The 23921-nt window shown below is 44.0% G+C and overlaps 1 protein-coding gene across 3 annotated transcripts in view; it reads right to left on the bottom strand.

The window, feature by feature from the left end:
- The window catches only part of TAFA4 (TAFA chemokine like family member 4), a 188515-nt gene extending 164862 nt beyond the window's left edge, over positions 1–23653 (bottom strand). Inside the window, exon 1 of one of the 3 annotated variants that reach the window (XM_047747144.1) lies at positions 23382–23653. The gene's annotated coding sequence lies outside the window, so the exon portion shown is untranslated. The remainder of the gene's footprint in view (positions 1–23381) is intronic. The other 2 variants (XM_047747135.1, XM_047747150.1) reach the window with 2 other exon arrangements.
- Positions 23654–23921: the final 268 nt, after the last annotated feature.

The following is a 23921-nucleotide window of genomic DNA, read 5'->3' as shown; positions in this document are numbered from 1 at the left end:
CGTTAGCATGTAACCAGGGTCAGGTTGCGCTCCACAGCACCGCTGAAACGTCACAACAACAACTCTCATAGGGTAGATCTAGGTTAAAGAGGCTTAAGATTAAAAGAGAAGCAAGCCGACCCTTGAAGCCCGAGAAATACTTAAGAATTCTCAGCCCATCATCCACCTATAGAAGTTTGGTAGTTATAAGCAGAATTCATTCAACGTTCATTTATTCAACACATTGCAATGCTCAGACTTCTGCATTCCCTTTGTTCCTTCCTAGGGACTAGCTCAGCAATTCTCAAACTTCAGGGGTAAGAACTCTTTGACAGGGTTATACCCCAAAACATACGGGATTTTTCAGTGAAGAATTCTGACATACGATTTTCCTTTAAAACACTTCTTCAGGGGCGCCTGGGTGGCTCAGTGGGTTAAGCCTCTGCCTTTGGCTCAGGTCATGATCCCAGGATCCTGGGATCGAGCCCCGCTTGGACTCTCTGCTCAGCGGGGAGCCTGCTTCCCCCACCCCTTCTCTGCCTGCCTCTCTGCCTACTTGTCATCTCTGTCAAATAAATAAATAAAATCTTTTTTAAAAATAAATAAACAAACACTTCTTCAGCACCAAATCCCATGTGTGGTCAGATTCTACTGTCCCAACCTTATAGGTGTGTCATAACAAAACATCATTAAAAGGGTGACACAATGCTCGGTACTTAATTGTTTGACAAATAGCAGCTCATATCTCTGATTTAATGACCAAGCATGTAAAAAGGATTTGCCTGGAATATTTGCTCATTTTAATGTCACTCTCCCAAAAAGAGGGTCAAACTCTGTATCTTTCCCTTCTCTGGAATTTACATTTCAATAACTGTAGCCCCAAAACATGTTAAGGTGTGGCCACATTCTGAGCAGCTTACTGCTGAAAGCAGACACTGCTGATGTTGGAGAGGAGAGCAATTATGCCAAGCCAATCGATAAAACGAACTGTAAAGATTAATCCTCCATAATCCATTTTTTTCCTATGGAGGACGGCACTTGGCGATTTCTCCGTCCTCTCCCCCATGTCTCTAGCATCTCAGAAGACAAGGACAAAACATCAGCAATTAAAAGGAGCTTTCCAATGAGAGTTAAACGTTCTTTTCTAAAAGAATTGCACTCCCTGTTAATGTGGATTGAGAGGGTAAAGAGAAAAGGGACACACTAAGAGAGGCATTAAGTGTTGGGTACTGTCCCCAGGCTCGCTCACTTGTATCCTAGTCCCCCCTAACTAGTCGGTATGATCGACTCTGTTTTACACATGGAGAAACGGAAGCTGTGAGAGAGGTTAAACTGTCTGCCCAAAGCCCACAGTACACACATACAAACACACACACACACACACACACACGCACGCACATACCCCAAATGGAACTGGAAGCTAGACTCTCAGAAAAGGATCCCCTAATACAGAGCATCTCTCCAGTATAACAGGATCCCCGAAGCTAATCAACAAATATTTTGAAAGTGTATGTGCGGAGCACCACCAGCCACTGGATAGCTATCAATAAGCCAGAGAACCAATTAACAGGAATACACAAAAATACAAGTACACTTGTAATCTTGGGGTAGCGGGTAGGGGACAGGGAGGGGAGATTGGTTCATTTACATGAGCATGTCAGAAAAGGTTAAACAGAAAAATAAAATGCCACAAATCCTCCTGGAAATGGTATGTGTACGGGGAGATGCATGTGTCAGCGGTGGGGCTGTTTTGGCTCGAGACCCTTATTAGTAGTAATATATTTCTTATCTACGCAGAGGGCTCTAGTGCCCAGACCATCAGCCCAAGTGGTGTGAAATCATTTCAATTCTCTGCAACTCACCTCCAAGGCACCCCCCTCCCCTAAGCCCCCTTGGATCAATGTTTCAGCGAATCACTGATCCTTCTCCTTCGTTCTTTGAGTCTAGGCTCACAGAATATTTCCCGCACCTTTATTCCATTATTCCCATTCTATTTTTTTCCCCTTGTCTGTTTCCCACTTCCCAAGACATTACAGGGAAGCCCATCCCTAAAGGATATATGAGCAATTTCCTTTCCTACACTTGCCAGCACTCCTTTAATCATGAAACATCAGCAAAGACCTGCAAACCCAAGTCTCCCTTCCACTCTTACCAGTCCCATCGAAACTGGGTCTTTTTATTTGCCTGTAAACAGTACATCAAAAGGAGGGAGGACGGGGGACTGTTTGATTAAAAAAAGACTGCCATAGCTCAAGGACACAACCAAAATGTTAGATGCCTGACTTAACTACCGGCCACTAATTAAATGCAAAACAGTAGCATTCCTGCAAAATGGGACGAGCGACACTGTATTGGGCTTTTATTTTTTTCCATACAGTGAACACCCCTGGCTTTCCTCATTCGAATCCCGCTGCATTTTTCAAGGATCGGGGACCAGATGAGCAAGCAAGCAGCACGCCGTTAATCAGTCTTACTCATCTGCACGTGCCACTGCATTCAGAGAGAATTAATAATGCGTGTAGCCGGGGGCACCTGGGTGGCTCAGTCAGTTAAGCGTCTGGCTCATGATCTCAGATCAGGTCTCTATCTAGGGCTGTGCATTCTAGCCCCACGTTGAAATAATAATAATGGGTGTATCTGAAAACCAGGAGGACCAAGGTGCGTTGGCTCCCACGCAAGTGTTCCCCCATTCATGATCTTCCCTTAAACCCCAAGAGAAGAAGCTTAGTTTTTCTTCCGCTATAGCTGGAAAATTGGAAAGCCCTATGAATGCTCTCCCTGGGCTTCAGAAAACCACCGGAGATTAACAAAATGGAAAGAAAAGATGCTGGGCTTTCTGATTGTTACCTCTGAGTGCATGTTAAACTACTTGTGGATCTCACTTTGGGGGTTCAAGGCATTTACCCAGGTTCCTAATGCAGGGAAAGGCATGCTTAAAAGCACTGTGGGAAGGAATCCCACCCCCAAATAGTTCCCCAGCCACCTTATCTTGTTAGAGATCAATGCTTGGGGTTACTAAGGAACAGTCTGTCCTAGGGGAATTAACGTGGGAAGATTTTTTTTTTTAATATTTTATTTATTTGACAGAGAGAAATCACAACTAGGCAGAGAGGCAGGAGGAAGCAGGCTCCCTGTGGAGCAGAGAGCCCGATGCGGGGCTCGATCCCAGGACCCTGGGATCATGACCTGAGCCGAAGGCAGACGCCCCAACCCCCTGAGCCACCCAGGCGCCCCAACGTGGGAAGATTTTGAGCTGCTCGGTCTTTCACTGAAATGATCCTAAAGACACTCCTTTTTAAAAACAGCAACCAAAATAAATAATAATAAATACAGCAGCTGCTTGTATCTAGTGAAAACTTCCTGTGTGTCAAACCCTGCGCTGTGCGTGTGTTTCCCATCCAAAGCACACCTGGCATTTTCATTTTATACAGATAAGACGCCTGAAAGGGTTAACATTATTTGCTCAGGGTTGCACAGTCAGGGCTGCAGCCAAGACCGAAATCCAGGCGAGTGACTCCGGAGCCCCATTTTCCTGAAGGCCACCCAGTTCTGCCCCATCTCCCATCTGGCCGGGAGGGTGGGGTTGCAAAAAAAGGTAGCCACCAGGGGGCAGAACAGAGGGAAGAGCGGAGGCAGCCGGGCTGGCTGGAAGAGCAAAGAGCCCAGAAAGAGGGGGGAAGATGTGCTGGAAGGGAAAGGGAAAGGCTGCGGAAGACAATGCCTGTTTTATTTAGCAGAATGGTTATGAGCGGAGGCTCTGAAGCCAGACCCCCTGGGTTCAAATTCCAGCTCAAATCATTAGCTCCCAGCATTCAATTTATAGGGCTGTTCCTTGTGGCCTCTCTCTTGGGCATGAGGTCCTGCGGAAGGGTAACCATCTGGAGAAATCAATGTTACTAATCTGATCAAGGTTGGACAGACATCCTCAGAGACAGAGAAAAGTGGAAAGACCGAGAGAGATGGAGAGAACCTCAAGGTCTAAGTTGTTGTGTGACCCTGGCTTCACCGTCTTCTCCAGTTTTCCTGTCTGTACAATGAGGACGATAGTCCTACTCACCCCAACTAAATGGGTGAATTTAGTCAAAGGATTTGGAATAGTGCTTGGCACATGACAAGCGCTATTTAAGTGTTAATTATGTTTTATCTTAATTATTTAACAATTCTGGCAAGAAACCACCCTGGCTCAAATACTCAGGCGGAAAAAAACAAAGGTATGCAACAGAAAGGAGTGTGTATGTTCGCCAAAACTGCATATGACAATGTTCAGAACAGGCAAAACCTAGAAAAAAAAACAAAAGTTTAACATCAGAACGGGTAAGTAGAGTGGCCTATTCATATAATGAAATACTACATAGCAATGAAGAAGGGTTACATGCAAAGCAGACATATTGCTTAACAAACTCGAGGAAAAATACGCATTGTGTGCTTCTATTTATATGAAGAGGGAAACCCAAAGCTCTACTAGCAGAGGGAGACTTGTGATCACCTGGGGGAAGGGGGTGAGTGTGACAAGAGGCAGGCACAAGGGACACATCAGGTACCAGAAGTTCTGCATTCTGAGCAGTGGTTTCATGGGTGAGGTGCGTGTACACGCATATTCACAAGGCTCTCTTGGTTAAGATTTGGGTACTTTATTATAAGTTACACCTCAGTTTTTCAAAATTAACAGAAGCCGCTGAGTCAGTATGGGAGGTGTGATTGCGTGTACAAAGCTAATTTTTTTTTCTGTTTTAGTAATTAGGAGTTTCAAAGCTTATTTTAAGAAGTGATGCATTTAGCCTCTCTTGCATTAATCAGATCATCAAACTCATGTCACAGATATTACTGTTGAAGACGAGACTGAATATAAGTTTATTTCAGTAAAAATATGGGAAAACTTGGGGGAGAAAACAGGAAGGCAGTGTGTGATTGACGGAAATTTAGAAATCACTAGATTCTAGGGCAGCTATGGGGGGGGGCAAATGGACCTTTATTCTAGTCCAAGGTAGACAAACTACAAACTACCCAAGGACTGAATCACCCTGCTTTTATACAACCTATAAACTAGGCATGGTTTTTACATTTTTAAATAGTGGGGAGAGGGGGGGCTAAAAGGACATTGCTTGACATGTGAAAATGATCTAAAATTCAGATTTCCAAGTCCATAAATGGAAAGGTATCAGATCACAGGCACCCTCATTCATTTACATACTGTTTCTGGCCCTTTTCCCAAGACAACGGCAGAGCTGAGTAGTTATAACAAAGACCATGGGGCCGCAAAGCCTAAAATATTTACTACGTGGCCATTTGCGAAAAGGTTTGCTGATCTCAGCTCCAAAGGGTAGCTTTCATCTTTGCCACTGATGCTACCCTATGAAGTCACATACTCTTCTAATCCCTTCTCACAGAGGCATTCTCCTATAACCACCGTGATTAGCTCTTGGCTCCAAATTCTGACATTATAAAGCCCACAAGACCAGGGCACTGGGGTGGTTCAATCAGTTACGTGTCTGACTCTTGATTTTGACTCAGATCATGATCTGGGGGTCCTGGGATTGAGCCCCATGTGTCAGGCTTCACACTCAGTGGGGAGTCTGCTTGAGGATTCTCTCTCTTTCTCCCTTGACCCTTCTCCCTGCTTTCTGTCTCTAAAATTAATAAATAAATCTTTAAAAAGATAAAGCCCACAGCCCGTGTGTAAGCTCTGAGATCTGACCCAATGGCAACCAAAGCACAATGAGAAGATGCCTCCCCAAAAGACAGTGCAGTCACAAACCATCACGAGGGAACATGATGGGTTTCTCTGAACACAATGTAAAACCGTCCGTTCTTTTCCTGGAATGTTTACTGTACCCTCAGGTTAGTTCTTGCTTAAAAACCAACCAACTTGAGAGTCTTCTTCTGTTTTCAAGGCACTAATGTATTTTTTTTTTAAAGATTTTATTTATTTATTTTGACAGAGAGAGAGATCACAACCAGGCAGAGAGGCAGGCAGAGAGAGGGGAGGAAGCAGGCTCCCCGCAGAGCAGAGAGCCCGATGCGGGGCTCGATCCCAGGACCCTGAGATCCTGACCTGAGCCAAAGGCAGTGGCTTAACCACTGAGCCACCCAGGTGCCCCAGCACTAATGTATTTTTAAAGTATCAACATTTAAGGCTGTTGTTGGAAATGTACCAACACAAAGTAATTAGGATGCTAATTGGCTGATAAGAAAGTTTAAATGTCAAACATGATGGAAGATGAGTTTTCCTACCTCTGAACTTTCAATAGGTTATTTCCCCTACATGGAATATCCTTCCTCCTCTTGTCTTTGTAGATACCTCTCCTTATCAGACGGAAAGATCCCCAAATATGAAAGTCATATCAGGATCAAGAATCACACTGCACCCAACATCTTATGCAAAATGGGTGTTTGAGAACTGTAAGGAAGAAGAAAGAAATGGAGAGGGAGATCTAATCCTCAGTCAATAAATATGGTATTGATCAAGACATGCTGACTTTATCTGCTCATTGTCTTAGATTTTAGTGACTATTTCTCTGTCTGCAAAAGCAGTAACTATTTTTGACAGACAAGTTCAAAACCCACCAGTATGAATGTGTACTTTTAGAAATAGGGTAAATACCTTATAGTTGTGAGAAATTGTTCCTTATAGAATGCCGTTCAAGAAAAGGTGTGAGGTTCCTCCGGGCTCTGTCTAATGTTAATCATTTATGATATACTGTGGTTCAGAGCTCAGCAATTGGAGTCATTTCAGGCAGTAAATATACATTTCCTGTCAAAACACATCAAATGGGTAAGACTTCAATTTATTTGAGAATGAGTTGTAACTAACTTCAATATTGGCAATTTGGAGAATTCTCTGATGGCTTTTAATAGCCTTGGCAGTTTTCTCCTCACATCTTGCTCCCAAACCACAGAGTATCTTCTGTGTGACTCTCCCCAGAAATGGCCCTTGGAATCTATCTGTGTGGTATGAGTCTGTACAATTCCAAATCTATAAGTGTTGCATTCCTTTTCCCATCACTTAGGTTCTCCAGAACTAAAGCTATGTCTACACATAACTTGAAGGAGCATTCTGGATTTACAAACTATAAATCCTTCTACCATGTTATGAACTCATAAAGGGTTGGGTGCTAACCTTCTGCCTGCATCATTTCACATCACTGCCTATAACAATGACATAGAAAATAAAGGCTTCAACACAAAATGACTTGCTCTTTTACAAAAATTAAGCCCAGTGATACACAAGCCAAGGCAGGTACTTGAGCACTACACAATCATCAAGCCCTCCCACTGTCGCACCTTCTGTTCTGCCTTCTTCCCACCTGCCTATCACCCTCAAGGTCACCTCACAGGACAAGATGGCTGCTGGAGAGCCAACTATCACATCACGTTCTAGGACTTTAGAGATCCACAAAGGGCTCTGCTCTTGATTTTAGGAAGACTCTGCAGAAGTACTACCTGGCATTTCTATATGTATCTCACACGTTCACCCAAGAGCCAGAGAGGCTGCAAAACAGTCAGAATTCTGGACAGCATGTGCCTCACAAGAAATCAGAATGTCAGGAAGGAAGGGGGAGAACGGATATTCCATAGACACCTAGCATCTCTTCCACAACCCTATATTGTATATACACACTCTGCAAAGATGAACGATCAATGTTTAGGTCAATGAAAGAAAGGTAGATTCTCCAACATGGTGCCTTTCAACACCTCAGCGAACCTTTCAGAAGACTCAGTTTGGTCAGTGTTGCACGCTTCCTCAACATGTTAACATAATAACAGATTTCAGATGTAAATGGTACCTCAACTGCACTTATGATGAGACTAAGGGATTGTATGGTTTGAATTTTCAGGTTTTGTCTTCCGTGAAATTTAATTAGAACACCGTGTGTGTTTCAAGCTCATCCAAACCCAAGAGCAAGATCACAGCCTTCCTCACCTGTGTGTCAATGTGGAAAGACGGAAAGCTCAGGGAAGCAACGACATTCACCGAGGATCAGAGGGAAGGGTGGAAGCCCAAACTCTGAATTCAACACCTCTGCATTTTCACACCAATGCCCAGCCTTCCGGAAGATCACTACAGCTTGGCAGAAGCAATGTGGCTTTTGGCAGAACTTCAGAAGTAATGACAGTGTGCATTTATACACTAAGCTGCAGTTTTCAAAGCATTTCCACCTGGTCAGCAATTGGAAACACCCACCAATGCTTTATAGGCAGGCAGACTGCTGTTGCTCTGAGAAGGTAAGGGATTTATGCTCTTGAGGTAACAATGAGATTTAAAGAATGAGAAGGAGCCAGCCAAAAAAGAGAAGGAAACAAACAAGATGCACGTTCCGAGGAAAGGAACATGGAGTATAGAGTCACCGAGGAAGGAGCGAGTTTAGGCATTCTAGGAAATGAGAGATGGCCAAGGTGATTCTAGGAGAAAAAGCAAGGGGAAGAGATCTCAGATGACAACAGAAAACCAAGATACTAGCAACCCTCACTTTTTGGCCCTACTTTTATACAACGCCTATTTTTCCTACAACCAAATCCATTTTCTTTCTTTTTTTTTTTTAAAGTAGGCTCCACCCCCAACGTGGGGCTCAAACTCACCGCTCTGAGATCAAGAGTTGCGTGTCCTGCCCACTGAGCCACCCAGATGCCCCAACCAAACGCATTTTCAGTGTGAGAATCTTATCTACCTTATGTCTGTCTCCACTCCCAGGCAATCTCCTACAACCATCTCCCAAGACAAGAAAGGGAAGGTGTTTTTCATAGCAAGGCACGCTATTAATTTTAAAATATATACGAAAGTGGAGAATTATAAAACTCCATTTGCTTTCGGAGCAAATTTTCCACAAACTTCCTCTGACCGGGGCTTTCAAATTTTATCTGCATGTGTATTTTTTCAAAGAAGACGTACCTACAAATACACAGGGTCCTATTTCTGATTCATCTAGAGCAAACCTATAAACTAGCCCTCTGCAATAACAGAATTCCAAAGCCCCGCCGGAGTATTTACACCTAGTAGGTCCTCAATTGCACTGGCTCCTTTGGCCAGTCCTTAAAGGGTTCAGTGTTTCCAACAGTTAGAGAGGAAAAAAAATTTTTTTTAAATATCTTTGCATCCATCAACCAGCATTTTCAAGGGCAAGGATAACTCCAGCGCCCAAGGAGCTGTCAGAGGTGCTTGAGGTTAATGGCTGTATTTACATAGCCATCAATTCACTTTACAAAGAACTGCCCCAGCAGAACGATGCGGTCCCATCCGGCAGCCCAGCCAGCCCAAGGCAGACCCGAGTCTGAAGAAGGGAAGGAGAACGCCTGATAAATCTTAACGACCTGTCCTGTTTTCAGTAGATTATTTATACCTCTATTTTCAGGGAAAGAGTCTTGGGCCTCTTGTCGAGCACAACAGACTACATTTCCATCTCTTCAGGATTCACTTGTTAAGACATTTTGGGAGTAAAACAGTCAAACAGTAGCTGTACCTCCTCGCACGGAGTTTACCCTCCACCCGCACTGTCCAAAATGGCAGCCAATGGCAGGCAAGTGCTGCTTAAATGTAAAGCTAAGTTAATTTTTTTTTAAAGATTTTATTTATTTATTTGACAGACGGAGATCACAAGTAGGCAGAGAGGCAGGCAGAGAGAGAGGAGGAAGCAGGCTCCCTGCTGAGCAGAGAGCCCGATGTGGGGCTCGACTCGATCCCAGGACCCTGAGATCATGACCTGAGCCGAAGGCAGAGGCTTTAACCCACTGAGCCACCCTGGTGCCCCAAAGCTAAGTTAATTTAAAAATAAATTGGAATGTAAAATTCAGTTCCTTGGACACAACAGCCACCTTGCAAGTGCTCAACAGTCCCGTGCGGCTCAGCGGCTTTTGTTAATGGATGACACAGACTTCAGAATTTTCTCCCTCGTGGCAGAAAGTTCTACTGGAACTTGTAAGACTGTTTACCTCTCATGTCCAAAGCCTGACATGTTCTGGGGTTATCTTGATTCAAGAGAAAAGGATAATGAAAGAGACTTTCTGCAGTCCCCACATTTTCCAGATGCATTCTTAAGCAACCTAACACTATAACACACATCCTCTAACCAGGCTCTTCTGGGTGTACTTAAAAAAAAATAAAATTAAAAAACACTAGCAAATGGCTACAAAGCTACATGTAATTACGAGAGGGCTTTAAACAGCAAACGTTGCATCTCAATGGGAGGTATAAATTTGTTCACAAGCGTTCTCACAGGGAAGGGAACCTTCGGGGCCGTGGGTGGCTCAGTCAGACAGGTATCCGACTCCTGATTTCAGCTTGGGTCAGGATCCCAGGGCCCAGAGAGATCAAGCTGAGTTGTGCTCCACGCCCAGCATGAAATCTGCTTCTCCCTCTCTCCCTCCTTCGTCCCCAGATCTCGTGCACGAGCTACCTCTCTCTCTGTCCCTTTCTCTCTAAAATAAATAAATAAATAAAATCCTTAAAAAAAGAGGGGGATCCCTCTTTCGGGATTTTGTTGGTGGGAATGTACATGGGTGTAGCTACTATGGAAAACAGTATGAGCACAATCGGTGAAGTATATTAAAAGGTACAGGGGCACCTGGGTGGCTCAGTGGGTTAAGCCTCTGCTTTTGGCACAGGTCATGATCTCAGGTCCTGGGATCGAGCCCCGCATCGGGCTCTCTGCTCAGCCGGAGGCCTGGTTCCCTGCTCTCTCTCTCTCTCTCTGCCTGCTTCTCTGCCTACTGGTGATCTCTGTCTGTCAAATAAATGAAGTCTTTAAAAAAAAAAAAAAAAGAAGATTAAAAGGTACAAACTTTAATTACAAAATAAGTAAGTCCCAGGGATGGAAAGTTCAGTAAGGGGAATACAACTGTTGGATCACTACATTTTACACCTGAAACTAACAGAACATTGTATGTCAAATATAATTCAAAGAAAAAAAAAAAAGACTGTTCTCATAATAGTCCCTGTAAAGAAGAAAAAGGAAAAATTGGAATATCCACCTGTAGAGAACAACTAAATAAAATGTAGTACATTCCTAATGAAAGTTAGGCAGTTAAAGAAATGGACAAGAGCTATTTTTGTATCAACATGATAGGACTCCAAGATAATGGTAACAATGTAAATTATTGAACCCGATGTACAGTAAATTACTTAAGTGAGAAAATTCACACAATACTGCATATTTAGTAAACACACATGATTTAAATAACACAAATAGGAAAGTTCAGCATGTTTTGATGTTTCCACGTTATAATTTGAAATAATCGGAAAATGCCAGATCTGCTTCTGACTTCCGTTGATTGGTGAGCACTGACAAATGAACTTCAAATGGTTAGAGAGGGTCTCTAACACATTGTCAGTCCCTTCCCCCTCCTCCTGTCGGGATTTCTTTGAGGCATTATGTATTTTCAATATGTGCGGGACGATATCAGCCCAACTCTTAATAGTATTTGGAGAGAGAGGTTTAGAAATGGATTGAAGGGGTCATTAAAGGGGAGGTTTTCTTTTAATCTTACTGCAGTCTTACCTTTATTTTTCTACCGCTTGCATGCTACCGGGGGTCCTCCACAAGGTCACTGGTTGCTGTGATCCTGTCTCATCATTGAGAGCATCACTGTCCAGAGGAAACAGTAGTTGCTGTCATGACACTGACCCACCATTCCCAGCCAGCAGAAAAATACCACGCTTTTTTTTTTTCCCCAATAAGTGGCTATTTCTGCTGCTTTGTCTTCCATGTAAACTAGCTTCTGTCGTGCCCTAGTCTGCCGCTCAACCTGGAAGTCTCATCGCCTAACTGTCTGGAGTTGAGAACCGAAGGGGAGACACAGGGCACCGGGGCAGGCAGCCAGGGAGGAGAGCTATTGCTTCTTGACAGTTGGGCAAAGATAACCAAAGTGAAACCTGCCGAAGGGACAGCAGTGACTGATGGGTCCCAAGGAAATGTTAGTACAGACCTAGTCATACGCAACATGCCACAGCCTTCGCGAGAGCACCACGGTTCTGCAAACCAGCCATGTAATTAAAACACAGCTCTGGAGACAGAAAAGGGCGAGTGACTCTGACCCGGCCCATCCACTCTTCTTGGTGGCTTAGCCAATGCTAACCTTCCTGCCAACACCCACACATTTCTATAAGTCAGACTATCTCAAAAAATTCTCACAAAACCGCCATTTTTTAAATAAATGAATCAAGATCTAAATAATCAAGTTCTTCAGGGTTTGCTTTTTCATTCAGAAGAGACTCCGGTTTGCAAACTTCAAGTTCTTGTTAATAGTGCAACACAACGTAAAATCCACCAAAAGCTTTTCATTTAAGCAAGCACAGATGATAATTTATTCCTCTAAGTGGTAAGAGAACGCAACAAGCCAGGCATCTGTGCAAAAACTTTCCATACCCCCTCAAGCCCTATAACTCTATCTGCAACTCCATCTTCTGGTCCTAACTAAATCTTCAATTATTCCCAGAACGGATGAAACCTTAAATCCACATCAGCTTTTAACATCTGCTGAGTCTTAACTATACAGGAACCAGAACGAAATTCCTGTGTGTCACCTGCCGGCAGGATTACAATTTAAATCAGACCCACAGTATATGAAAATACAGGTCACATTTTTTCCCTAGTCAATACAGACATTAGCCAGATGACAGAAGGAGATGTTATGCTCCTTCCGCACTACATACAGCCAAATTGCCTCAATATCCATTTAAACAACTATATGATTCTTATTCTAAAAGTTCTTAACTATGGAAAATATACCTTACACTCTAAAAGAAACTTAGGGGCATTCTCAAGATCAGTTTCTCCTATGTAACCCTGATCCAAACAACATCTAATTTGTATTTTGGGCTCAGTGATTTAAATTGATCTTCAGAATTATACTTTTTAGACAAACTTAACCAGCATATTCCAAAATGAGAAACACACAACCGAACCAAAACAACCTGGTTGTATGAAAATGTCTGTATTAAAATTTTTTAACTCTGAAAAACGCACAGTAACAGTGGATGTGACGCATAGACTTGACTGCATCAGTGCTCTGGCGAGCTCGTCAAAACTGCAAATTCTCAGGCTCCTGCCTAGATTTACTGAACCAGCAGCTCTGAGGGCGAACCCTGGGAATCTGTGTTTTAACAATACCCTCCAGGTGGTTCTTATGCACTAGTCTCAGTGAAAATATGAAGAAGTGTAGGAAAGAAAGGAACCCCCACACAATGTTGGTGGGAATGCAAACTGGTACAGCTACTATGGAAAACAGTAGAGAGGTCCTCGAAAAATTAAAAATGCAAATACCATACAGTCCAGTAATTCCACGACAGAGTATTTACCTAAAGAAAACGAAAACACTAATTCAAAAATATATATGAATCCCTAAGCTTTATGTTTATTGAAGCATTGTTTAAAATAGCCAAGATATAAAGCAATCCAAGTGCCCATCAATGGATAAATAAAGAAGATGTGATATATATATATATATATACACACATATACACACACAATGGAACACACACACAACGGAATATTATTCACACAATGGAATATTACTCAGCCATTTAAAAAAAAGAATGCGATCTTGCCATTCGTGACAACATGGATGGACCTAGACGGTATTATGCTAAGGGAAGGAAGTTAAACAAAGATAAGTACCATATGATTTCACTTATATGTGGAATCAGGGAAACAAATGAACATAAAGCAGAAACAGATCCATAAATACAGAGAACAAACTGATGGTTGTCAGAGGGAAGACGGCTTGGGGGAACCGGCAAAATGGGTGCAGGGGAATGGAAGACACAGGCTTCAGTTATGCAAGGAGGAAGTCAGGGGGATAAAAGATACAGCACAGGGAGTATGGCCAATGCTACTGTAACAGCCTTGTGTGGTGACAGAAGACGGCTACACGTGCGGTGAGCACAGCGTAAAGTATACACTTGTTGCTATGTTGTACACCTGAACTGGCGTAGCATTGTCTGCCAACTACACTTCATTAAAAAGAATCATAATAAAACAGGAATTGGGATACTGGCATACCAGAAAAGACTTGATAACATGAAATAGATTTTTTACATCCAGAATGTTCAGAGAACAAAAAAATGTTGCAATCAGCATAAACCCTATATTCATCTCTGCTCATTGCTGACTTCTGAGTCGATGAGGACCTGGAAACTTGTACATGGATGGAGTCAACTGCTTGTATGTTCGTGTCTGTTTATGTTATGGTTCAGAAATATTTGCACATCAAACCGGAAACTGAGTTTACACTTGGGATCATGAGTCTTTTGTAAATGTGAAGAGAGTAAATTTGGAATCCAATGTCTTGAAGAAACAGTTTTCTAGGAATTCTGCCAGTCCTTTTTCTCAGGGTGACTTTAACTTTCAGACTTGAGGAGTATATTTTCCTTCTCTGATGAATACTTCCGTACAATGATTAGTGTACGTTGTTCAAGCATATATCAGGACAATCAGGACAAGCTGACTTTTCCTCTGCTCTCAAGAACACTAGAGCTTGTCGCTCCATCCTAACGGGTAACCCAGTATGCTAGGCCAGTATCAAAAGCCAAGCTTACTGGTACTCTGCTCCCCCTACTCATCCACGAAGGACATGGGGCTGCTGTGTTCCAAACATCGCCCTTTTCCTTTTAAATAATACAGAAACCTTGCAAGTGAGCTACACACCTTTGACTTAGGATTCCCAGGAGGACACCCTTAGCTACAGGCTTATTTCTAGGCCTTTAGAATCAAATTAGACTACCCCATCAGACACCTATTTGTGCAAACGTTAATTTCAAGTGTATTTAAATGCCTCGGCATCTTGCTTTTGCTCATCACATCAGGCAGAGTGGCTTCCACTGTGCAATCACAATAATGAATAAACATGGGGTACTGAGAAAGGACTCGGGAACCACAAAACTGATCAATTGTTAATTCTATAAAGTGACTAAACGTGTCTTCTTTTGCAATGACTCCATTAAGCTGTGTTTTGGGTGGGAAAGATGCCCGTGTCCTCTGCCTACGGTCTCCGTAAAATAAAAATGCAATCATCCCTCAGATCCTACCTAAGGCTTATCTTGATCTCGATGATTCCCTTGCACTGTCTACACTCACGGCTACCCACCCCACCCCTGACGAGAAGCGAACATTGGCATGGCATTCTAAACACCATGAGCCACACGGTTGTTAATCGCCAGAGGATTTGAGGCAGCACTAATATTAACAGCCCAAATAACCATCGTGTATGGCTACCGGCCTCTTAGTATTTTGATCAAACACCAATTTCACAGTGAGTGGGGCCCACAGGAGCTCCACATCTCAATCAAATTCCTTATTGTGGCAGGATGAGGACTTTGAGGGCTTTTCCTTGCCATGAACATATGTGTTATTTATCTCTCATCCCCCACCACACCTGGGCTGTGCACATGAAGCGTTCAGCCAATCTTTCTTGAACTGGAAGAATGAATGATCGAGTGGGAGCTTTGGCTCTCCCACACTGCCTGGGCTCACACTGTGGTTCCTGCCACAAGCCACCTGTGTGGTCCCTATCCAGTGTCCTTCACTTTCCTGGTGTACAGAAAGGAGATGATGGCTCTCCCCACCGTCCAAGGGTTGGGGGATGCTTAAATGAGATAGTGCATAAAAATGTTTAGGCCACTGTATGGAACACTGTATGATGGTTCCTCAAAACATGAAGAATGGAATTGCCATAGGATCCAGCACTTCCATTTCTGAGTTCATACCCAGAAGAACAGCAAACAGAGGCTCAAGAAGATATCCGGACACCCACGTGCATGGGAGCATTATTCGCAGTAGCCAAAAGGTAGCAGCCACCCACCTCGAGAGATGAATGGATAAACAAAATGGGATTTACACATGCAATGGAATGTTTCCCAGCCTTAAAAGAGAATGGAACTCTGACACGCATTGCAACATGGATGAACCTTGAAGACACTATGCAACATGAAATAAGCTAGTCCCCAAAAGGAAAAATACCGTATGATTCTCCTTCAGAGAGGTACTTGGAGCAGTTACATCCTTAAAGATAGAAAGAAAATTGGCCGCTAGGAGCTGAGAGGAGGGAGTCGGGGAGCTGCTGTTTAATGGGCACAGAGTTTCGGTTTTATAGGACGAACAAGAGTTCTGGGGATGGAGGGTGGGGAAGGCTACACAGAACGTGAACACTTAATGCCACCGGACGACACACAAAAAAATGGTGAAGTAGCGGGAGCCCTGCGGGCTCCGTCGGTAGAGCACGTGATTCTTGATCTTGAGGCTGTGAGTTCAAGCCCCACGTTGGACACAGAGATAACTTAAAAGTAAAATCTTAATAAAATTTTTTTTTTAAAAATAGGGTTACATAAACTTATGGTATCTGCATTTTAGTGCAATTTTTTTTAAACATTTAGGGTAGGGATGTCTGTGGCTCAGTCAGTTGGGTGTTTGCTTTCAGTTCAAGTCAGGATCCCAGGGTCCTGGGATCGAGTCCCACATCGGGCTCCCTGCTCAGGGGGTGCCTGCTTCTCCCTCTACCTCTGCCTGCTACTCAACCTACTTGTACTCTCTCTCTTTCTCTCTCTCTCTGTCAAATAAATTAATTAATTAAAAAAATACTTCGCATAGGGCTGTCTGGGTGGCACAATTGGTTGAGGGACCGACTCTTGGTTTTGGGTCAGATCCCGATCTCAGTGTCATGAGATCAGGCCCCAGGTCAGGCTCAGTGCTCAGGAGGGAGTCTGCTTGAGGAGTCTCTCTCTCCCTCTTCCTTTGCCTCTCCCCCATGCGCTCTCTATCTCTCAATTAAATAAATCTTTAAAAAATAAAAAGCAAATAAAATAGCGCAGTACCCAGCAACATTTCTTATTCAACAAATGATAGCTACTGTAGCTACGATGATTTTTTTCAAAGGCTAACAAAGCAAATATTTAACAAGGATTCCCTCATGTGAAAATGGTAAATACTTGCAGAAAACTTTAATGAAACAGACATTTGCTATCTAACATCCAATTCCATTTCAATGCCTCCTTGCCCACTGCCGCCCACCCCAAGCCCCACTGCTACTAAGCGGCCTTATTGGGGATGTTTATATCTTAACCAGTTCATTCTCCAAAGGCCCCCAGCTGAGGTGAATGGAAATTCCGCACACAAGGAGAACTGGACATGTACCAGGGACAGACTCCTAGCCATCCCCCAGCTTGCTTAATGGAGCTCCCTGCTCCTAAGGGGATCCAACGGTCTGCAAAGAGCAGGACAGAGTGTGGAGAAGATGCGAGTTTTATCCTGGGAGGACTGGACCCATGGTAACCAATTTTACGGCTCTTTTGATTTATGTCTGCGGATGTGTGTGTGCGTGCGTGTGTGTGTGTGTGTGTGTGTGTTGAGAACGAATTAATCCAAAAATATAAATGAAGAAAGCTGGGTCTCGGATGTGAAGCCGGGTTGCATAATCACTTCTGAAAGCAGAGAAAAGGTAACAGATGTTTACATTACAATCTGGCTGCTTCTGGAAGAGCTGCCAAATGATTTAAATAGTAACGGAGATTGCAGGCCCCAGTGAATTGTTAGCCCCACTGATATGTGTAGAGAATTCACCCCAATAATACATGTTGGGATGGCCTTAATTAAATGCCCCGCTGTATAAAATATGTCTGGCTTTCAAATTGCTTAAAATCTTAAACCGGACACCAATAATAAAAATCAAACTGAAGGATGTATTCCAGCACTGACATTATGAAACTTGCTGTCTTTGGCAAAGAGCAATGCATTACAAAGAAAACTCAAGGCTGCTTTTTAACTTTGGGTGTTTTTATGACCAGCAGGAAGATGCATTTTTAAATAGAAAAACATACAGCCACAAAAGAGAATGGCCTAGAACTCTCTTCACCAAATTGTCATCCTTCCCAGAATGGCTCCAGAGAGTATCTGAGTCTCACTGGAGTGCAGGTAAATGGCCACACCCCATAGAAAGTCTTCATAATAGGGGGTTTCACCTAACCGCATGGACGTGGACTGACCTCAGAGATGCCAGACTCCTTCCCCAGTCCTGGGTTCACCAAAGGCCTTCCCATGGCCCTTTGCCCAGTAAAGTAAGCAGTACAGATTATATGATATATGACCCCATTTGTCTAAAATGATTTGGTCTCAACATCTCTCTGTGGATAAAGGCAGAAGGAGGGAATTGGAAATATATGTACTGACATATGAAAAAGTATTCTCTCGATGGCAGAACTAGGTACATTTTTTCACTTTCCTTTTTATACTCTTTTACAGGGTTTGACTTTTCTACCCCACATATGCATTTTCTTTATAAATTAAAGAAATCAAATAGAAAAGACATCTTCGGGGCGCCTGGGTGGCTCAGTGGGTTAAGCCGCTGCCTTCGGCTCAGGTCATGATCCCAGGTCCTGGGTTCGAGCCCCGCATCGGGCTCTCTGCTCGGCAGGGAGCCTGCTTCCTCCTCTCTGCCTGCCTGCCTCTCTGCTTACTTGTGATTTCTGTCAAATAAATAAATAAAATCTTTAAAAAAAAAAAAAAGAAAGAAAAGACATCTTCAAGACACGCCTAGTGTGATGCAAAGAATCCTAGCGCACGCATTAAGGACCTCAGTTCCTGCCGGAAACAAGGAGCTGGGGACGTTGGGTAAAGCCATTTCACTGGTCTGGGCCCCCAAGTCACCCTGAATCCAAGTTTCTCCACCTCAGCACCAATGACATTTTGTGCCCCAGAATTCTTTGCTGTGGGAGCCGCCTTATGCCTTAGTGTAAGTCTAGCAGCACCCCTGTTCTCTACACCTGGGAACCTAATTCCACCCCACGCTGAGACAATCAAAAATGTCTCCAGATGTTGGCAAAGGTCCCCTACAGAGCCAAACTGCCCCCCAGTTGAAAACCATTGCCCTGGATGGTCTGTAAGTTTCTTCCTTGTTGGAAACCTTCTATGATTATTTTAAACACTTTGCCTAAAGTCCAAGTTGCAGGCCCAGTATTGCACTCTGGAAGACCAAAATCTCATCAGTATTTTCAGGATTCACGAGGCAAAAGATGAAATAAAATTGAATAAAATAAAGAAATGAAACTGTGAATTTTCAGAGAAGACTTTGGGACATGTGGCATAGATAGGAAACAGAGAGTTTAAGCAGATGCAATAGTCATTTAAAAACTAATAATAACTCTGGTTTTGGACAGTTCCACCTTTAGTTAAGACAAGTGAAATGCTGCAGAAATGTTCAACGGCCTTTCCAGTTTGAAATAAACTCAGAGCAGAAAAAAATACAACAAATCAAAAAAACCCACGTAGGTTATTTCTTTTCTGTAATGCCGTATTTTTATTTAAAAAAAGAAGCCTAGTGTTCTCTCTTTATAAGAAATGCAAGGGCATTTTTCTAAAAGAGATACTCTATTCTTCTCCACTAACAATACTATAAACAGTCTTACGAAAGGAGACAAATTAGCAACATCTTTACTACCTGTCTATCTTTCTAAATATAGCATCTTGTTTTTATTTGTCATTTCATTAACATTTCATTAATAAGAACTCCCTAATATCTGGCACTCACAGACTTTTGAATTAAAATCATCTATGCCCACGCTAATGACTTGCTACTGTAAGATCCTGACATCTTTTGAATTAAAAAGAGTGACAAAGAAAGATTCAACACGGTTTTTGATTCATGACTCTTTGGACATCCATAGTTCATTCACAGAGAGAAAGCCATTTATTAACCAGGATGTTTCATGAACATCAACATTCTATACCTGACACACACTAAGTGCTCAACAAAGGCAGAGCACCATTAGCAGGACTCACAACCAACCAGAAAACAGTTTTATTCCAAATTACCAGTTTGGTTTTACAGCAACTGAAAATTACAAGGTATGACAGAGGAGACAGATCACACAATAAATTAATATTCTGAGCTCTCAAACCTTCCATCATGCCTCATCTTCATTTTAACATTTGTGTCTTTCCACATGCTCAAATAGAGCCAAACTGAGTCACCCGATCCCACCCTCTTCCACGGCCACCGCCCCTAGAAGTGTGTCTTTTCTAATTGCAAATACTAGGACAGCTACTAGGAAGCAGCCCAAGGCTAGCTGATGCATACAGTTGTCAAATCCCTGAGCTGGGTTCAACCGCCTAATATTCTAACTGATCCCTGATAGGAAGAGAGGGGGACACGGTCCTGCTCTGCAGACACAGCTGAAATAAGGGGTCCTTCCAGCATCCCAACACCACTCTGTAGGCCCATATCAGAAAAGTCAGGAAAGGGCACTGGGCTAGAAGTTAGGATCCCAGTTCTTTTTACAAGGTAATGGGCTGAAGTCATAACCCCTTTTACCCTAGATCTTTTAGAATACTGAACTCCTGAGGTGCTCTCTAGATTTAAAATTCTGTGAGTCTTTGAGTCTTTAAACCTGATTATGCAATTAAACTTATGTTTAAACACATACACACACACACACACACACACACACACACACGAGTCCTTTTCACTGACTTTATGGAAGAAAATGATTTAGCTTGACTAACAACTGTAAAACACAAAGAGTTACCTTTGTGATGGGGAGCCAAAGTTAATTCTTTTCTTGTGGGGGAGTTGCCAGAGATCACAAACTGTGTGGGCTATTATTACGAAGTGTAACTCAAGCTTATGTCTGTAAGTAAGGACTGTTAGGAAGGATGGGAGCTTTTTCTAATAATGTTTTCAAAACAAATAGCTATGAAGTGATTAATGTGGCCAAGATCCCTCCGCCAATCCCTTTGTGGACGTCTTTTTCCTCTCGCCTGTCCCTCACCCTCAATCCTGGATCTCTCCTAACGAATTAGGAGAAAGTCCACTGTATGATCTCCCAGTCATCTACGACTGGCTCTGGGACTTGGAAGTCATTTTGCTAATCTTAGCAGATTTATTTATCCTGCACCTGATGAAATGCACACATGTATATAAATGAATCCATCAACTAGATGTTCCATTTATCTTGAGACCAAAAACAAAACCTCAAAAGACTAGTCCATTTACTATGACATCTTTCCATATTTGTAAAGAAATAGCGCCAAAATGTAGCGTAAAAAACTCCCAAAGAAGAAGGAGGCATAAGGGGGAAACATACTTCTGCAAATTCTAAGGAGATCTATAAACTGCAATCTGAGAATTTTATTAAGCTAAGCTTCTTAGTATAGAAATCCCCAACACTCTCCAACTGGGCAGCTAATTGAGAGTTAGAAAGAGCCAAAATTGACTTCCCTCTTTCTCTTATTCATCACAGGCAATATAGAACCCTTGCTCAACATGACAATGTGACTCTTGTCAATGCATGTTCAAATCAGATAGAGGATTGGCTCGTGATGATGTCATCACCGTGGGTTAATCCCCAGTGAATGCAGTTTTAATATCATATGCATCAACACATCATTTACATAACAAAGTATTATATTAAGTGTAACAATAAATGAGCTGTGCAGATAAAAGCAGCTATTAGAGAAAGGCTATGTGCCACTGAAAAGGAGTCAGGGGGACAAAGACTTTTTTTTAGACTAAATGGAACTAGGTCATCAAACAATACACCTCTCTAAAAAAAGCAAAAAATGAATATTGAAATTCAAGTGACCTAGAACATTCTAGTACTAGAGATATGGAAATGTTGCCTCCAATGAAGTAATTAAGTAGAGATATTTATAGGGTTTGTATGTGTGTTTGGGAGACAAGTTAAAAAAAATTAAAGATGTTAAAAAATAAGCAAACTAGCAGCTATTGCTTTTCTGGAAATAACAACTTTCTTATCTTTAAAAGGGAAAATTGGCCAAGTCAGATCGTGACTTAAAACCCTGTAATAAATTTTAAAGTGTTAAAGGGTAGTTAAAATGGCACAGAGGGAAGACAGAAAAGTCAGGCAAAGCAGAACAATGAGCAGAACTGAGGGAGGAAGCCTTGAAACACAGCTTTCTGAGATTATTGATCGAGAAATGTCCACACATATGAAGAGAGCTGCTTGCACAAATGAGCAATGCCAACTCACCCGGTCAGTTTGGGAGGACCTAAGTCATCATTCATTAGTCACGATGATTCTGAAAACTGTTCTCCTGCTGCCTTATTAAGATCTGTATTTCCAATTCAAAGGAAGTGTTAGGCTTGTGCACTGATTTATAACTACAAACTTAGCCGGAACGCTTGTCACTGTAAACCCGCAGCGGAGTGTTGAAGAATTTTTTAAGTCATACATCTGCTCAAGAATGACCAAGTGGAAAAACACTGATTATATTGTGATTGGGCAGGTGTGGCTGTCTGGGTGTGCAGATGGGATTTTCAGGTTGGTGCCCATAATCCTTCCAGCAAGGATATTAGAGAAAGAAGCCCACCAAGGCTTTGAACACGCCCATCCCCCCACACCGGGATCGCCTGTCACATCACATCAACCTTGCTGGCCTTGGAGGGACGGCCATAGAAAAGTTGAAGGGGAAAAGAGTACAGGGATGCAGATGCTTCACCAAAGGGGGTCCTTAAATCCCGTCTAGGGATTTGGAGGGATGTGAGCCCATGGGTAGTTCTCAGTGAGTCCATGAACTTGTGAATGTACATCTTCCCGGGGGCTGAATTATAGCTTGGCTAAGGCTCTCAGTGGCGTCCGTGGAACCCCCAGACGTTAAATGATACTGATTCAGGAGAAAAACGCACCAGTGGCACCGTTCTGGCTTTAGCTAAGTGCAAGACACCAGACTTTCCACCTCCCATCTTTCCCAAGCCATGAGTTTAGGATTAAAGATGATCTCCTTTCCAGGAGCGGATTGTCAAGGCAAACGAGGCAAGAGAGGGTATGAAGAAGAAGGGAAGCAACATAGACCCTCCCGCCTGGTGGACAAATCCAAGGTGCTTCAAGGGGGAAGAGACGGAACTGCCAGACTCGCTCTAGTTTTCTACGTGGGCGGGAAGCTTAGCGCTTCAACTGGAAGATGTGCCCCGGGTGCACGCAGCGTCCTTCCAGCAAGAGCCCCGCAGCCAGGGCTTCTGGTGTAGGCTAAAGTGGCTCCTATAAGGGCCAGGGTCAGACCCAAGGGATGAAGCCCCAAAGCCGGCTTCTCCAAAACAACCACTCACCCCGAGTTCACGCTCCCCGCCCCCATACTGATACCGATCCATTGACAGGCCCCTGTGGCCGCCAAGGAGCACCCCGGGGGATCCGTGAGAGGCACATACGAACCCCGAAGTTGGCAGCGCCCGCTGCCCGGCGTCAGCCACGCATCCCCTTAGGAACGCCGCTTCCAACTTCGGGGTGCAAGCCAACTACCGCACGGGAGGTCACCCCCGTTCGAGAGTGTCGGGATGAGGGGGGCTGCCCGGAGCCAAGTCGGTATCAGCCCGAGAGGCAGCCACCTGCCACGAGACAGAGTACTGGGTCCAGCGCCACCCCAACCCCGTCTTCCCAACCCGTCTTCCGCCCTTCTAACCCATCTTACCTGACTAGAGCCGCGGCCAAGTCGGGCTGGCGGGTCCAGGACGAGGCTCGGATCTCTGCACAAGAGCCGGAGGAGGCTCACCGGGTCACCTCCCCGCGGGCGCCGCGGGAGTGGCCCATCACCCCCGCAGGCTCACTGTGAAAGTTCTCAGGTCTCTCCGAAGACACGTCGGAAACTGCCGCAGAGAAGCAGCGGCTGCAGAAGCGCAGGTGCCACTCGACTCCCGGAGTCCGGGTGCAGCCGCACGCGGGGTCGGTGCGCCCCGTCCGGGCCGCGCGCAGCGAGCAGTGCTGGGCCGAGCCGGCGGGCGCGCGGGCCGGGAGGGGCCGGGCCCACCGCGGGCCGCGCTGATTGGCCGGGCCGCCCGGCCCCTGCCCCCGCCCAGCCCGGTGGTCCACGTGGGCCGGCCCTCTTCCCTCCCCGCACCTAGGGCTCGGTCGCCCTCCCCCACCCCCGCCCCCGCTCGGCTCCCAGCGCCTCTCCAGAGCGCCTCGCTGTGGCCAGCACTCCGCAGGCAGGTGCGGGGAAAGGTATTCTCTC

The sequence above is a fragment of the Lutra lutra genome, chromosome 1, assembly GCF_902655055.1.
Source record: "Lutra lutra chromosome 1, mLutLut1.2, whole genome shotgun sequence".
NCBI lineage: Eukaryota > Metazoa > Chordata > Mammalia > Carnivora > Mustelidae > Lutra > Lutra lutra.
The sequence above is the reverse complement of the archived record's forward strand: the minus strand, read 5'-3'. Positions and strand labels throughout refer to the sequence as shown.